Source organism: Eutrigla gurnardus (assembly GCF_963514095.1).
Source record: "Eutrigla gurnardus genome assembly, chromosome: 12".
In the NCBI taxonomy this organism is placed as follows: domain Eukaryota; kingdom Metazoa; phylum Chordata; class Actinopteri; order Perciformes; family Triglidae; genus Eutrigla; species Eutrigla gurnardus.
In genome coordinates this window covers 20,718,224-20,733,941 of record NC_139926.1, presented here as the reverse complement: position 1 = coordinate 20,733,941, position 15,718 = coordinate 20,718,224, and the positions used below count along the sequence as shown (strand labels likewise).

Genomic DNA, 15,718 nt, shown 5'->3' with positions numbered 1-15,718 from the left:
GCTATTTTCACGCTGATTCATGATTCCACTCGTCCTCCATTGTATCGGGGGAATGTACTACTAAGCCTTCCGTGGTGAAGGAAACACAGCAATGACAGTATATGTACAATAATGAGCTCAACACAATGTTTCACTGATGGAAAAATATATAGTCAGCAGGCTGTTCACGAACGTGAGAGTGACACGGGACCCACATGTCAATAACCGTGGCTTATAGGAGTCACGGTCATGACTGGGTAATGAAGTTTATTTTGAGAAAAAGAAATGTTCAAGATTAAAGGATTAGCAGTGATTGCATTAAGCCTCTCGGCTTTAGTCCAGTTCCACACTTTATGAACAAAATGGGAAGTTTTAGATACTAAGTGTTTCACTGATAAGACGAGTTTGAGCAAGTTGGTGCAATTTTTTGACTGGATTTGTATTCTGGGCAACATCCCTCACGTCTATGTTTTATTATTATTATTATTATTATTATTATGGGGACGGTGCACTTCCATTTCTTCAATCATTAATTTAGTTTCAAGGATTTCCCAGTAGATTTCTTTATATCCTTTTGCAGCCAATCAGACCAGTATAACAAAGAAACATTTCCCCCTATCTCAGTAAAACACCGGATCTCACAAAACCTCCTTTCATGCACCCCATCTGTGCTGCCTCATGCTCCAATTGGGATCCATTTGATAAATATTTCTCCTTTTGAAACAAGGCCCAACATTGTACCCAAAAAAACATGTTGAATTTGTTTGTGTTCCAATGATCGGCGTACACGTCGGCCATGAAACCCAATATGGTCGCACATGTGGTTGTTCTGGCCTGAATGCATCACGGCTTTTTGAGCGCGCACGTTGCCAGCAATGTTTCCCCCCTCCCCTGTCTCTCCTGGAGTCCACGTGACACAGTCCAGCGGTTCTGTTCAGGGGGACCGCGATGAAGTTGGGTCAACTTCGATACGTCAGTTCTTTGGCAGGCTCCGGCGGTGAGTGCTCCACTGTTCAAGACGGCCACCAAAAGGCAGTTTTCAACAGGCAGTTGGGGTTCAGCCTTCCAACTTGCGCAACAAACGGAGAATTATGTGGCTGAGTGTCCAGATGTTTTCCTCCAGAGCTCGTTGTTATGCAGCTTGTTTCTATGAACACATACTGATTATTATCTTCTTTTATTTAGAAATCATTTAGTGTTCTGTGCACGTGTTTTCCCCTTGGGTTCGGATACGGGTGTCACGTTTAAATGACACGTCAGACAAAAACGTGGGGGGCAAATGTAAATATGAATGCCTTCGCTAACTCCGTTCTGTTTATATAATTTGTAGCAACAACAAAAAAAAACAAGCAATCATTATAAAATATTCAATTTGTTCATTTTTTCCGGGAGAGAAACTCAGCGTGCTGGAAGCCACATTTGTTCATTCCCCCATGTACGCTGATTGCAAGAGAAGACACGTAGCATTAAATCAAGCCTCAAACATATAATCATGCTTTTGGTGCTTCAAAAGAAAGTGCCAGCAGTTAATAATTAAGCAGAGGATCGACTGAAATTATCCCAGAGTGCCTTGCACACTGAAACCGTCGGAAGAGTCACGGTGCAAACGCACAAAAAGGTTTGTGTCCGAGAGAGAAGAAAGGCTTCGTCACCTGTAAGATTTCACACCGTTGTCCAGAAGACGGCGAGCAGCAGTAAAACACTAAAACATCACTTTGAACATTTTCCCCCCACCGTGTCCTACAATTTCCTGCTGGCGGTTCCCTCTAGTTATCTTGGTTTTGTCTTTATTCCCTTTGGGTTTAATGAAACAGATTTCCAGGGAACATGCTGATTCAGCGGATTCCCAGAATGCGCCATGTCATGCTTTCTTCTCCCAGGTGTTTTTGGGAGCGTTGCTTACAGGTTCCACACTACAAACACATGTGATGCACGCTGAGGAGGAGTATATTATTCACTTTGCAGTGATCTGTTGTGGCAACCAGCGAGCAACAACCAACCCAAAGCAACCACTTAGGGATCCCAGCACACAAGAAACAACAAACCGTAACGTTTTAAGCCTTTGATTGTTAGCTTTGCTATTGAAGTACACTGTTTTCTCAGATGTGTGTAAGCTACATTATCCTCCTTCTTCTTTATTTGAAGGACTACTTCACCGGTGGAAACATGAATGAAAGTGGGTCATGTATGTAGTCGAAATGTGAAATAACTTTAGAATTGGGTGCATTCTTCACCGAGAAAAGGCAGACGGTGACTTTTTGGAGCATGTGGATGGAAGACAAGGCCACTCCCACTATAATGCAGCTCATAGAGATAAACATCTGATTCAAGCACCTTCAAAATCCCCTTCTTCCATTCTCATACTTCTCAGCTTTCTTCACAGCCTGTTAGCAAGATGGCGGATGTTGCTTTTAGCTGTATAGAAGCTTTTATAGCTCTGAAAAATAATAAATGAATTAAGAAAAAGGAATGAAGAGCAATCAAACTCGTAGTTTGAAAAGCAAAATCAAAAATTGTTTCAAAGATTCCTGTGCAATAATCAACCTTTTTAAAAATCGAAGGGCTTGCCAGCTTTTTTTCGGAGCACGGGGTTTGAAAGTGATTTTTCCTTTATCAAGTGATAGCTTTTATCGAGTAGACGTTAATGGGAATTGACTTTCCAGTGTAACAGAGAGATCAAGTGTGAAGGCAACTTATCAATGCCTCGTTTTACAGAGGTCAAACATGAGAGAAAAGTAGTGAGCAGCGCGACTGGAAACAGCACCGACGGGGGTTTGCATAAATAACCAAGGATCACTGAGTGTTTTGGTTTATTGATTTCTTCATTATTTGAATTTGAATGGATATATCCGTGTTGCATTTCTGGCACCAAAAGCATGAAATTAGTTTAAAACAGAAATTGAGCGCCGTTGCTTCAGAAGCGACTTGTGAACGGTGCCGTGGCCTTCTGGGATCCGTCTTTCTGTCGGTTTGTTCTCAGAAGACCAAAGTGCCGACGGTGTCCTCTGTAGTCCCGGCATCGGCATTTGTTGTGATCTTCAAAGCAAACGATCGGGAAAATGTGCCATTGTTTCATCAATCTCTGCAGCGACGGCCTTAATTCTGTATAATATGCGGATAAAACGAAATTATTCTCATCCCAATTAGACTAATATTGTTTCTGTAGGAAAAATAATACTTCTCTTGGACACATTTAAGACTCTTGATGCTGCAGGTTTTTCAGTGAACGTGTCAAAGCTTTTCACACCCAATTTCCGCCGTCGGACCGATCAGACATCTGCTGAAGGTAATGTGGGGGAGTCATCAAACTGCACACGCTCAAATGAATCATAATGTAAAGCTGTAATCATCCCGCCATAACAGGTGTGTGAAAAGTCCCTCTAATCCCAAACTTATTCCCCTTCCTAGCATGCAGGCAGAGCCCGGCACCGTGCCAAACTGTCTCTGAACAAAGGCTCCATGTGGGGGCCACCTTTTCACTTCAGAACAGGGGGGGGTGGAATCAGAAAGGGGACATTGCAGACGCCGCTCCAAACACTGATAGTGAACACAACTGCAGTATTTTCAGTCTTCAGCCTGGGAGATTGGGCTTTAGCTGCTCCATACAGGGACTCTGCCCATAATTGCTACCAGCATGTTTCACTTTGCTTTGCCATCTAGCGTCGTGCAATTTTAAAAGCTTCTGGCCGCAGTAGAAACACAGCAAAACATTGACCACATTGAGATGGATCCATGCTGTGACTGGGGAGAATACGGTGAGAAACACCTGAATGTGCTGACCTTGGGAAGAATTCATCATGCACTACCTTTGTGTTTGGGCCAAACGCTTCCTTTAGCTCTATACGCTCACCTGAACATCTTCAGCAGCCTTTTTCTCTGGATCCACACACCAGACTAATGATCAGGTGATGGTTCAGGGACATCACAAAATGAACATATGAGACCACATCCACAGCAGTGGAGTAAAAAAGTCTTTCTGTAACTAGTCTCGTCTGTATTGTAGGAGAGCTGCCTGCATTCTGATAATACAAATCAAGGGTATCGATGCCTGGTGGTCTTTAAATCCTTTGAAGAGAGTTTTCCTGCAAGAATATTGTGTCAATTTCCAGATCTCCTCAGTCCATTTTTTAGTAAGTTTCATGTCTAAAGCTTGCCCAGACGCTGACCTCACAAGCTTTACATTCTGCGCTCCAGTAGAAATGATTTTATCCGTGCAATTTTTCTCACTGTGACTGTTACAGCCTTCCAGCACCCTGTTTGACATGTAGACGCAATTAATGTTCATAGCCAGTCATTTTATTTTATTAGGAGTTGAAAAGGAAGGGGGGGGGGGGGGGGATTCCTCACTGTATGGTTAGGCCTTGCTGAAATCCTTCGTAACCTTGACTTTTTTTCTTTTTTCACTTGAGGGATGAACACCCAATTCCTCAAATATGATCTCATTATTGCAAGTATGGAATTGTGTTTTCACACTGACTCATCTATCTCACAGGATGAATTCTCATTAGGGTGGAGAAAACCAATTCTCTCTTTCTTAATAGCAAGTTTTTTTTTCTTCTTTCTTTTCTCCCTTTGCTGCTCTCTGTCTGCTCGCCGCTGTGGATCCTTAAGCTTGATCCTTATTTCTCTCCGCCTGGTAACTCAATGGAGCCGCCTGCGGTGACGAAGAAAAAGCCTGTCATCCCTTTTATCTGCCGCTGACTCGCAGTACGTCAATACCAGGTCCGACAACACGTTTTCACTCATTTCTCTTCCTTGAGAAATTGTGGAAAAGCTCCCACATTAACAGCACCATTACCCGAGCTACCGATAATAATGTGAGAAAAATCGTTTCTTGGAATCGAAACTCTGATAAACTGTTTGCCGGATTGTTATCATGCATGCAAATAAGTTTTTTCCCTTCATTATCTCATTATTCCAGCCTCTGCAAGGGGTTAAGTGCTCTTCCTTGGAGCTCTCCATGCTCCTGTGTGAACCTGTAGATGAGAAGCAGAGTGTATGTCAGTCAGGTATGTGTGTGTACACACCCCAAATGAAGGGGAGTGAATGTGCAGACAGAACACCTTCAACCCCCTGTCTCCTGTTTGTTTTACCTCAGGGGGAAGTACCAGCTGCCTAAGAGTCATACTCTGTATTAGCCTGGTATTTATTCAGAAGGAGAGACCCACTCCGGCACAGCCATGGGGAAGCAGGTAAGATCTGATAAAGAAACACTCAGTGGCATAGCGGTGAGGGGGGTTTAATGAGGGCTAGGTCGTAAATTATGTTTCTGTTGCTTAGAGGAGCTAATCGTCTGGAAACGTGACTGAGCAGTGGGACTTGTGTCGAGTCAGAAAAAGGTGGCGGCGTTGGCCTAAAATCCTTTCCACATATCAGATTTCTGTTCAGTTCCAGGGTCTCCCTGAGAGGAAACGTCCACTAATGTTGTAGCATCACTCATCACATTATCCATCTCATACGTGCATGCTGATTTCTCCTCCATGTGAATCAACACACTGCAGTCTGCAGAGTCAGGAATATATATCAGAGACGCATGCACGGATGCACAGGAGTGAACCGCCGGGGTTCGCACAAGAAGGAGCGCCGCACTCGATGGGTTTGTCAGCGAGAATTTTTAATTTAGATGTGAGCCGGATACGTCGCCTCCACGGCAAGTTCAGCCTTGTGTGCACATGCGTCACATCTGCTGACAGTCCAATACACTCATATCAACTTCCTTGAAATCTATTGAACTGGCAAAAAATAAAATTAACATTTCCTGCACACGGGGGAATAAAAATGTTCATGCTTTTGTTGTCCAAGGTTTTTTCAATTTGGGGGTAATTTCATGAGAAGGCTTTTGATTTTCAGTATTGCTCTCGTAACTTTTGTTTTGGCGAAAGCTAAAGCGATACCTTGTTGTTCTAAGGGAGAACAGAATGTGTAATTGTGCCAAATAACTGTGGATAGGGAACTCTGGTGAATTCATTTTAGTTTTCAGTACTTTCCCCTCATGCAAGCATCTGGTTCTACTATTGCTCTGACCCCCCCTCTCCATTCCCTCTGTTTCAAGACGCTAAAGTAACACATTCCTTCTTCGTATCAATCTTTTTGCGCCTTAGGTATTAAAATATTGTCGTCCAACCGTTGTTCTTTTTGCTTGTTTTTTCACATCACAAACTGGACCGTTCGTTTAAAACGTGTTAACCTTTTAGTGCTTTCAATGTGTGGTGATGTCATTACAGAGCTCCGTTTCCCTCCATCTTGAGGCCAAATGTTAACAAAACGGTCTCCATCAGGTCGGCGGTGCCAGCTCCGCCAGCAGCTGTGAGCTCTCTGGGCCGGCTTGTTGTGACAGGGAGAGGGCTGGTTCTGTCTCATTGTCAGAGCAAATGAGTGCAGATGGAAATGGGAGTATTCGTGTGTGTGTGTGTGTGTGTGTGTGTGTGTGTGTGTGTGTGTGTGTGTGTGTGTGTGTGTGTGTGTGTGCACTCCACAGCTGAAGAATATTATTCTTTATCAGCGATACCTCTGCGGGAGAAGTAAATGTTTCATCCAATTCAAACTCCAGCAAATGTGCGTCACGAGCCAAGATTGAGGAATGTGTCCCAGTCTGTCTCTGAAGGAATGCTCTGTTGACATGTGAAGTGAGGATATTTAGGAGAAGGCCACACCGAGCCAAAGCTCACAGCAAGAAAATAGCTGAAAATGGATCCGTTTGACTGACTCGTTACATTTTAGTATCTGGGAATAAAAATATATATATTTCTGTGTGTGTTAAACACTGCAATGGCGCTAAACTGCATCAGTGACAACTCTGTCAAAAGTGTCTCATCCCAAGCTGGATGGTGTTTGGAAAACATCCCCGGGGCCCCGGATGCAGCCGACCCAGATCCCAACAGCTGGGCTCCTGCCTTTGGCTCTGACAGTCTCCTTAGACACATGAACGCAGCAGCACAGCTGCAGATGTTCAGACCTCCTCCAGCAGTTCCCTTCTCAGGAGTCTTACCATGCAGGATGGAGATACAGTGCAGGTGTTGGAGAGGAGCTTTATATGTAAGATTAGCAGCGTCTTTAGTGCTACGTGTCGAATATGACTACATGTTGGGTGGGGGTGAGTCAGCAGATTGGAGAGACCATATCTGATGAAGATCAGCGTCGTCGAACGGAAATTCTTGATAAAGACGCGACACTAGTTTTATACAGTAGATCCCTCAGAAGCTGGAAACAATTACAGACTTCTCAAAGCAGCAAAGAATGTAGCAGGCGTCCACCGCACCCTTTCAGAGGGATTCATTTTTTTTTTTTTTTTTTTTTTTCAGAAAAAAATAAAAGCCAAGACTTTCAGGCAACGGGACTGTGGTGTGGACTAAACATAACACATGAACCGTGCTCTCCCAAAACCTCCATCACTGTGAGGAAAATGCCAGACAGCGGAGTATTTCATTGTGTTGCTTTCAGACACAAGGTAGAACTGCTTTTCTTGCTGAAAGATGATTCCTTTGGCCTTTTGTGCATTTTCTTTTCATCTTTCAGCAAATCGTGGGGAAAAAAAAAAGCAGATAATAAACCATTATTACAACTTTAAATGGACAGTAGGCATATCATTTTTCTAATGTGTCCTTGAGGCACCTCTGCTAAGAAGACTTTAACTAGGCAGCTTTGTTTTACCCCTGACATCCCTGAGGTTCACCATTGGAGATTAATAATTATTTATATCTAATCTAATCTGAACTATCAAAATTTACATCTACGCTTTAAAAATGTTCGGGTTAAATAGAGGAGCAGTATTGTGTCGTAATCATGAACACCGAACACCAATCAAACCGCAGCACACTCAGAGAAAAGGATTAAATTCCGGGTCAACGCTCACAACAGTCCTATATGTTCAGCCAGCAAACCTCATTAAATAAATGTAGACATTGACTGAAGTGATTTCACACACATCAGAGCAGTTGTTTGATAAAAATACTTTTCTTTTAACACTTCTGTAGAAAGTTGGAGATAAATTGCAGTGGTGATAATTGGCTTGCATGGAAACGTGTTCATTTATTTGCTTGATGTTTGGAGTGATTGTGTGTTGCTTAGTTATGGGCAGCATGCCTTGGGGATGAAAGCAATTAAAATCTTGAACCTTTGCCATGGTGAGGACCGACTCGGCTTTCATCTTATTGTTTACTGGCAACGTCAGGAGTGGCACGGGTTTTTGGTCCGACCTAGTTGGGAAAACAATCATTGCTGCTCGGATTAACGTTAAAAAGAAGACAATCTTGACGCCACGTGCTTTAATGGCTGCAGTTTCTGAGGGCTTAACCGTTAAATACAACACGATGGAGACGTTCTGTGTTGTGTTGGCTTGGACGCGGTCTATGATCTAATGAGCGCCGTTTAGTGAGGAGCAGAATCCAACATTTGTTGTGCGGATGCTCGGAGCTGTGTATTAAATGCAACCATGCAGCAGAGCCCCGGAGACTGGTCCCATCTGTTCAGGGCCCCGGTTGTGTAGTCAGAAACTCATCAAAATGGTCCCCCCAAGGTTCATTCACCCCCTCTTTGTCTCTCCATTTGCTACATCTTTGTCTTTTTCTTTCTGCTGAGAGGGTGTGGAGCCAGGGGGCAAGAGCTCAACCCTGGAGAGGAGGAGGGGTGGTGTAGGTGGTGGTGGGGGGTTGGATGGACCCGAGCTTTTAATGGAGACAATATCCATGAAATGACCCAGTGGAAGTGACGCTTCCTGGGCACGTTTTACGCTTGCATGAGCATGCGGCTGGGGCTGGGGCTGGGGCTGGGGCAGGGTGGGGATCTCTAGCAATGAGGGAGGGAGTGTGCAAAGAGACCAGCCGGGATGCTACTGTATGTTTTGTTTAGTTCTTTAGTCCATGTGCTGCTGGACTAGCATGCTGAGCCGTCGGCGGGAGTTGCTTCTTCCTGCTGCGTTTAAGACGATCACACTGGATACTAACACGTGAGTCAGGCTTTCTGTTTGGCTGCTGAATAGAATGGAAAAGTTGTGATGCGTGACGTCCTCCTGCGTCTTTAGGTTTCCTTTTTCTGTCACATTTAGATTTAGATATTTGAAGATTACACACAGATTTCCGGGATTTCTTTGTTTCTTTGCACTTGCTGGTGGCTGAGCTGCAAGGTGATGCATAAACCGGCTCACAAATGTGTGCTAACCTCCTCCCTGAGAGAAATCCTGTTTCCTTTTCTACCCATCAAAGTTTATGTAACATCACATTTCACAGCCTGCTTTGTTCCAACTTCTTATCTGCTCCTTCAGGAAGGCTTTTGTGGCCCTTTTCAGGTCTTTGTCCAATTAATGCAGCTTGATGTGCCAACCGCCACCAAGAGAACTGCTTCAGGCAGCAAATGGCCTTATTTAGTGGGGATGAATATTCATTTGTTTTGAATAATTATTGCGACAGTGCTGTTACTTATTGATAAGGGAATGTACATTAGAATTCAGCATATTTTTCTGGGAGTCATTTTTACTAGGATTACACCAGGAGCGTCGACATTTCCACTTCTTATACAGATACATAAACAATTGTTATTGTCAGTTATTCAACCTCTGGACTGGATTTAAATTGTGGCTTTAGGTCATATTTTATCAATTGTTTGTGATAGAATTTAGACAGTTTCTCTTCTTTGGTGATATATGATGACATAGTAGATTACACATATTTGGATTTGAGCAATATATCATATTTGTTTTGATTTTGTGGAACTCAAACTGCCACATGAATACACAAAAATACATGTTTTTCGTCCATTTTCCAGCCTGAAAGCCGCAGAAACTGTGTGTGTAAGCCTGGATCATGGATCAGGTTTGGTTTCCAGTGAGTGAAGTGGGAACAGTCGCTAAAACCGCAGCCCAGACAAGTTTTCTTTGTTGGAATGGATAAAACAGAAACAGACATTTTTCCACTTAATATGCTGTTCAGAAAAAAAGGGGGCGTGCCTTTGAATTGACCCTGGAGTGGCAAAAAAAAGGATTTTCACCTTTAAAAAAAAAAAAAAGCACTGGCCTCTAATGCCAGCGTCACTCCACCATCCATGTACATGTCGTGAGTTTTATGGCATTTTATTGCACCCAAATGAATCTCAGTGCGAGAGACGGAAGAGGCGATGTCATTATGCAATTTCAATGTGTGGCCTTGGGCGATGGCAATAACACTGTCTTGTAGATTTTCTTGCCGTTGTAAATTACTGGCGTGGCGGCATACGTTCCAGGAGCCGTGTGAGAATAATGTGGCATAGGAGTGTTTTACATGGGAGAAGGATGTGTGCTGTGCTGTTTACAAATCCATTCGCTTGTTTGGTAATGTGTGCAGAATGACTGGGAGTCATGCTTAATGTGTCTATTCTCTCCCCTGCAAGAGTTTAGCTGTGGTCAATGGGAGCCGAGTGACCCCTGTCTCCACCACATTTTCCTTTTTCGTTACAAAACGCAGCAGACTTCAGACTGGCATGGGACGTCGGAAAGAAGTGGAGAGTGACAGACAGCGGTAGGCTTGACTGAGAAACAAACAAGCTGTGAAGAGAGAGCTGAAGGTTTGCCAATGAAAAGATTAGAGTGGCATTTGGCTCGAGCGCCAAGATGCATCGTTGCTCTCGCCGCACCGCCATGGCAACGGAAGCTTTATGCCTTCCTCCCCCCCTGCTGAGTACCCAGACTGTACCAAAGAGTCATTTAAACATCCTGTGATTCCTCACGTGGGACCCTAAAATGTATGACATTTGCACTGACTTCAGCTGTGTCAGACATTTGCTATGTCAGCTTTGATTACTCGCTCATTTCCATAGCTTAATTTTCCTTCGAATGACATGGTAATGAGTGAGCTGAATAAAAGTCTATTATAAATGTGCACACAACCTCAGCTGAGCATCTCTACAAGGCCCATCCATCCCAGTGCTCTCATTTGTCATGCAGGGCACCTCTGTTCCCCAGTGACCAATCAGGAGAGCCTCCTCGGCTGCTAAAAGCATCCCCCCTCGCCACCTCATCATCAGTTGTGATTGACAGCCTCCCACAGGAAGGAGGGGGGGTTATTTACCTCCTTATGTTCTCATGGGACTAAGTTAATGATCCCAGCCAACAAAATAATACAAAGAGGGGAAAAAAGCCTGAGAAGTCGGCGTTTGGAGCCGTTTTTTTGGCTTCCTTTAGAGAAGATTAGAGAAGAAGAGGTTGTGTGAGGAGAATTTCAGAGATAGCAGGGAGACAGACGAAGCAGCAGAGCCCAGACAGAAAGTAGGAGCTAAAGGGAGGCTTCAGAGGAAAGCCGCTGTTGTTTTATTTTTTTTGGAAAAATCTCTTCCCTGGCTTTATTTCAGTATTCATCTGTCACCGGGACTATGGACTGTCTGGTTGACTGACTTACAGACTGCGAGGTAAGAGATCATTTGTATTTCCAATGGATGGCTTTATAAGTCTTTAGGTCTCTTTTAGGCTTTTTAAGTTAGGCTTTGAAAAAGTTTCGGTGTACTAAAATGAATATACTTGCATGCTTTTTGTCTACGGGTTTGAAATTTAGCAAATTGTTGCCGGATTTTACAGAAAAGCAGAAAAAATATCAAGGATGTTGCAGCTACGGTCTGCTTTTTTTTAATGCATTTTCTCCACTACAGAATGAAATGACTTTTTAGGCTTCATCATGTAATAAATGGCGTAACCTTTGCATTTGCATTGGGTCTCGCACAATTATCAAGACATTAATAGGTTTGATAAGTCTTTATCTGCTTTAACAAACCTTTAAATCTAAGTTGTTTCCACTGCTCTCACATTTCTTTTCATATATTGAACCCTGCAGGCTAACCTGAAACACAAGAAGTCCCAGCGGGGACTTTGGGTTACGACTGATCCAAATCAATCCATGCCTTATGTGCTGCGGTTCGACCAAATAACATAAACATTTGCTTTACGCAGAGATGCTATATCAATAACAGACTCCACGTTGCTGACAAGGTCGTTTGAGGGAATTGCCTCAAACGAAATACCTCAAAACCTCAGTGAACGGTGGGCTTGGATCCAGAGCAGAGAACCTGATCAAACTTCACGTGATCAGCGCCGCCGTTTGGATGCCAGTCTTGGCGGGGGCCACGTTTGCGTTGGTTTTTTTTTTTTTTTACGGCGGTGCCAACATTCTGAGACAACTTTCAACACCACCTAAGTCGACTGTCGCAACCACAACACATTCCTGTGTGTTTCCATTTCAGTGAATGGTATTCACATTGGAGAAACAAAGAGGGGTGTAATCGCTTTGAGAAACAAGGTTGCTCAATGTAACAGAATGCGGTTTGCTTGATCGCCATCTGTGCTAATGAGCGCCGCAACTGCCAGCTAGTCGCCGTGTGGCAAAGAACAGGGGCTTGTCTGTAAATATAGAATTGTTTATCCGCGTTAGCACGTGCGCTGGCACACAAAGCATCAACTGGAGACTAAAGCCATCATTGATTACTGTGTTTCCTCGTGCACTAATTCATTTGGCCGCGTGGAATCTCGCCTCGAGCATGCCGATTATGCAAGAATCGAGAGAGAATGTGTTTCCGTGCACTGGGAGTTGTTTTTGTGGTGTGCAGCTTCAGCTATGTGCATGTTTTTTAAGTTGAAGATGACCAAAAAAAAAAGAAGCTTTGTTGTGAGTTATGGCAACACTCCATGTTCTCATAGCCTCCAGTGATAGTGCAGACCAGCAGAAGTCCTGCCCCTTTTATGTGATTGGTCAATGCAACAATTTGCAGCCCACTTTGTGTAGATGGGATAGGTAGAGTTCTCAGTGAGAGGAGAGAAGAGGGTGGAAAGTTTGGATCCTCCCACTGGGTTTTAACAGTGAGCTCGGAGTGTAGGGTTAGAGGGTCAGAGACTCACACGGAGTAGGACATATACAAGTCAGGCTCAAAGTTCAGACCGCTGCACCGGATCAGCCTGGGCCGAGCCCCAAACATCAACCGGCGACTGATTTTAAAGGTGGCTCTCTCTCCTCTCATGGGTGTAATCATGTGGCAGGTAAGTCAGAGGGTCCTTCTTAACTCAAGCCTGTAGGATATGTCACCGCGCCTCTGTGTTTTGCTTCCAAAACACTGAGTCATCATATGTTTCCAGGCCTGGAGACAGAGCTCTGCGTGAGTGCTGAGCTTGGTTGGACTTGTTGTGTTCACAGATCCTGTCACGGTTTTGAACTGTGGATAGTACTTGAGGGATAAGATGACTAAGCGAGAAGGCCAAGGGGATTTCTTTTTGTGTGTGTGTGTGTGTGTGTGTGTGATCAAAACGCACCTAATGAGAGTGGGAGTAGCTGAAGTAGGGTTCCAGTGTCAAAGCGGCTATTCAGTGTTTCGCTTTGTAGACTTTTTCTTAAAACACAAGCATTTGCACACGGCTCTATCTACATAAAAGGGTATCATATCATTTGAGTGTTACCTTACATTACAATTCCTGACTTTCCCTTTCATTTTCTCATCATAAAAGTATTTTTTTTATTACCTTTAACTCAAGCAGAGAGTTCCTCTGAAGCACCGATGGGACATAAACCCTTTCATCTATAATCTGGTAGCCCCATGATGACCTGCAGAATACTGATAAGATAAAAGATACCGACTTTTCTCCCCTGCTTCATCCATATATGCTCTAATACATCTGGACATACGAGTCACTTTACATGAATCTGAGACAGAAAAAGAGTAAAACTGAGGCGCCGCCATTAGGGTTCCCTTATTAATTAGTAACTTATCTGGTCCCTGTGAGGAGGAATGTTAGACATCTTCCCACCAGAGTGTGCCGCCTTTGATCACCATGTGTGACAAATAGATGTCAAGTCGTTACCGTGGCAACACATGTGGCGGTCTTTATGAAGAACGCTTGCGTTGGATTTAAGTAGGTGATTTTCACCCGGAGGGGTAGCTGTGTGAATGTGAATGGTTGTCATGGTTGTTGTTGCAATTAGTTGTAGGATCAGGATGAATATATATATATATATATAAAATAGTAGTAGTTGAATTTGCATGTTAATTGTATTCGTTTTATCTTTATATGTTTAAATATATATTTTATTATTATTGTGCAAGATGTCACCATGTCATTGTTTTTTTTTTAATGGGAATAAATCTGTGGAAAAGAAAAATCATGTATTTTACAAATCAGCCACAAGATGTCGCCCTTTGAATATCTTCCCCCGGCTATAAAACGCCCTTCTCGTTGTAATGACGTTTAAAACTCGCTTATCCACACGCGACGTAAGAGTGATACATATGCTAAGAGCTGCCTCGTGCGTTTTAATGTAAACGACGTGCTTCCTCACGGTAGTTTTGCTCGAGAGATTGCCTTTCTCCTGTGAACTAATGAGCAGCCTTCTGCTAGCGGCCTGCTCCTGCAAAGCCACATTCTGCAGAGTTCCTGTGGTCGTGGAAAAGGATGCGGTGATTTCCCGCCGATGCCACCTGCCAAGCCGCGGAGACAGGAAATGTGAGTCCGGTGCAAACGTGTGCTGCTGACCAGGATGACCTGCACAGACAGTAGCCACACAGAGACATGAAAGAAAGGAGGGAAAATGACCTTTAGACCTCCCTTTCATGTCCTCAGTCTGTATGAAACTCATTAGCTACAAACCATCATGTGCTTTATGGCTGTTTTAGTGCCTTTGCCTCATTATAAAACATCCTGTTCACTCTTGGAGGAAGTTGGAAGCCTCTCAATGGAAAGTTGCTTTGTCATATTTTACTTGCATAAGCCTCCTGGTTATATATAAGTGCATATATGATGGTTGCACTTCTCACAGTAATCCTGTTTGACAGAAATCACAGTAGCCTAAATGTTTTTTTGTAATTGACTCTCCCTCCACAATCCTTTAAATATCAGTAATGCATGGATGTTGGTCGGCGCTGGGGCTTCATGCAGCTAATCTCAGTAATGTGTGCAGCTGCAGATCAGGTAGATTTGTCAGTCTAATCAGCTGGCTTGTGCCGCCACAGCTGTAAATCACATTAGACCTGAGTGGGCCGCTGCTGAGCCGAGCTGCTTCGGGGGAGCCCCAATAGGCCACACATTGGTCACAGCCACGCCGTGTAGACAGGATTACAGATAAATATGTTAGGTGCCTGCCCCGGGAAAGAAGACAAAGAGCGATCCCACTCTCAGCCGCCGAGTACATGGTTCAGAGCCACCATTAAAGGTGATAAAGGAGCATAACCGAGGGGATTAGGGAGTGCTTGAGCAGGAAATTGCCTTCCTATCGGAGACGGTGTAATTGTTTCATCTCCAAATGAGCCATTTACTTCCTAATCAAGTAAAACTCCAAATGTTAAGTCAGTGCTCAAGTTCATCATTTGACAAAAGAGGCGCGCCGCTACGAGCATACGTCTTCCACCTGTCATATCTGCTAGCGTTGAGCGTCGTGAAGCACAATTCTGCTGCGAAACGCGGACATTAATGGACATTTGCCCATAGCAGACTGTAAAATCCTAAACATATTATATTAACATTTGCTTTGTGGTTCTTTATTGATGAGGGAATAGATTTAATTTGTGATTATGGATATAAGGGATGTCTTGTCACATTCCCATGCCTCCCAAGATATGTGGCTCACATCCAGCGCTTTGTCTGAACTTGAGCTGTTTCTTAAATATTTACAGTGCGTATCAGTCCCTAGGAGGGGATCGCCACTCTTGGGGGACTCCTTTTGAATGACAGGAGGATTGAAAATGAAGCGCAGTGGGGGCGTCCCTGGAAATAGAGCCACATGGCAAGCAGATGGTACGTCGG

General features: G+C 43.8%; 1 protein-coding gene across 4 annotated transcripts in view; it reads left to right on the top strand.

Moving 5' to 3' along the window:
• Positions 1-5,022: 5,022 nt before the first annotated feature.
• The window catches only part of mid1 (midline 1), a 28,438-nt gene continuing 17,742 nt past the window's right edge, over positions 5,023-15,718 (top strand). For 2 of the 4 annotated variants that reach the window (XM_084023670.1, XM_084023666.1), the window contains exon 1: positions 5,023-5,171. The gene's annotated coding sequence lies outside the window, so the exon portion shown is untranslated. Of the gene's footprint in view, positions 5,172-11,330; positions 11,353-12,819; positions 12,968-15,718 lie in introns of those variants that run through there. The other 2 variants (XM_084023669.1, XM_084023668.1) reach the window with 2 other exon arrangements.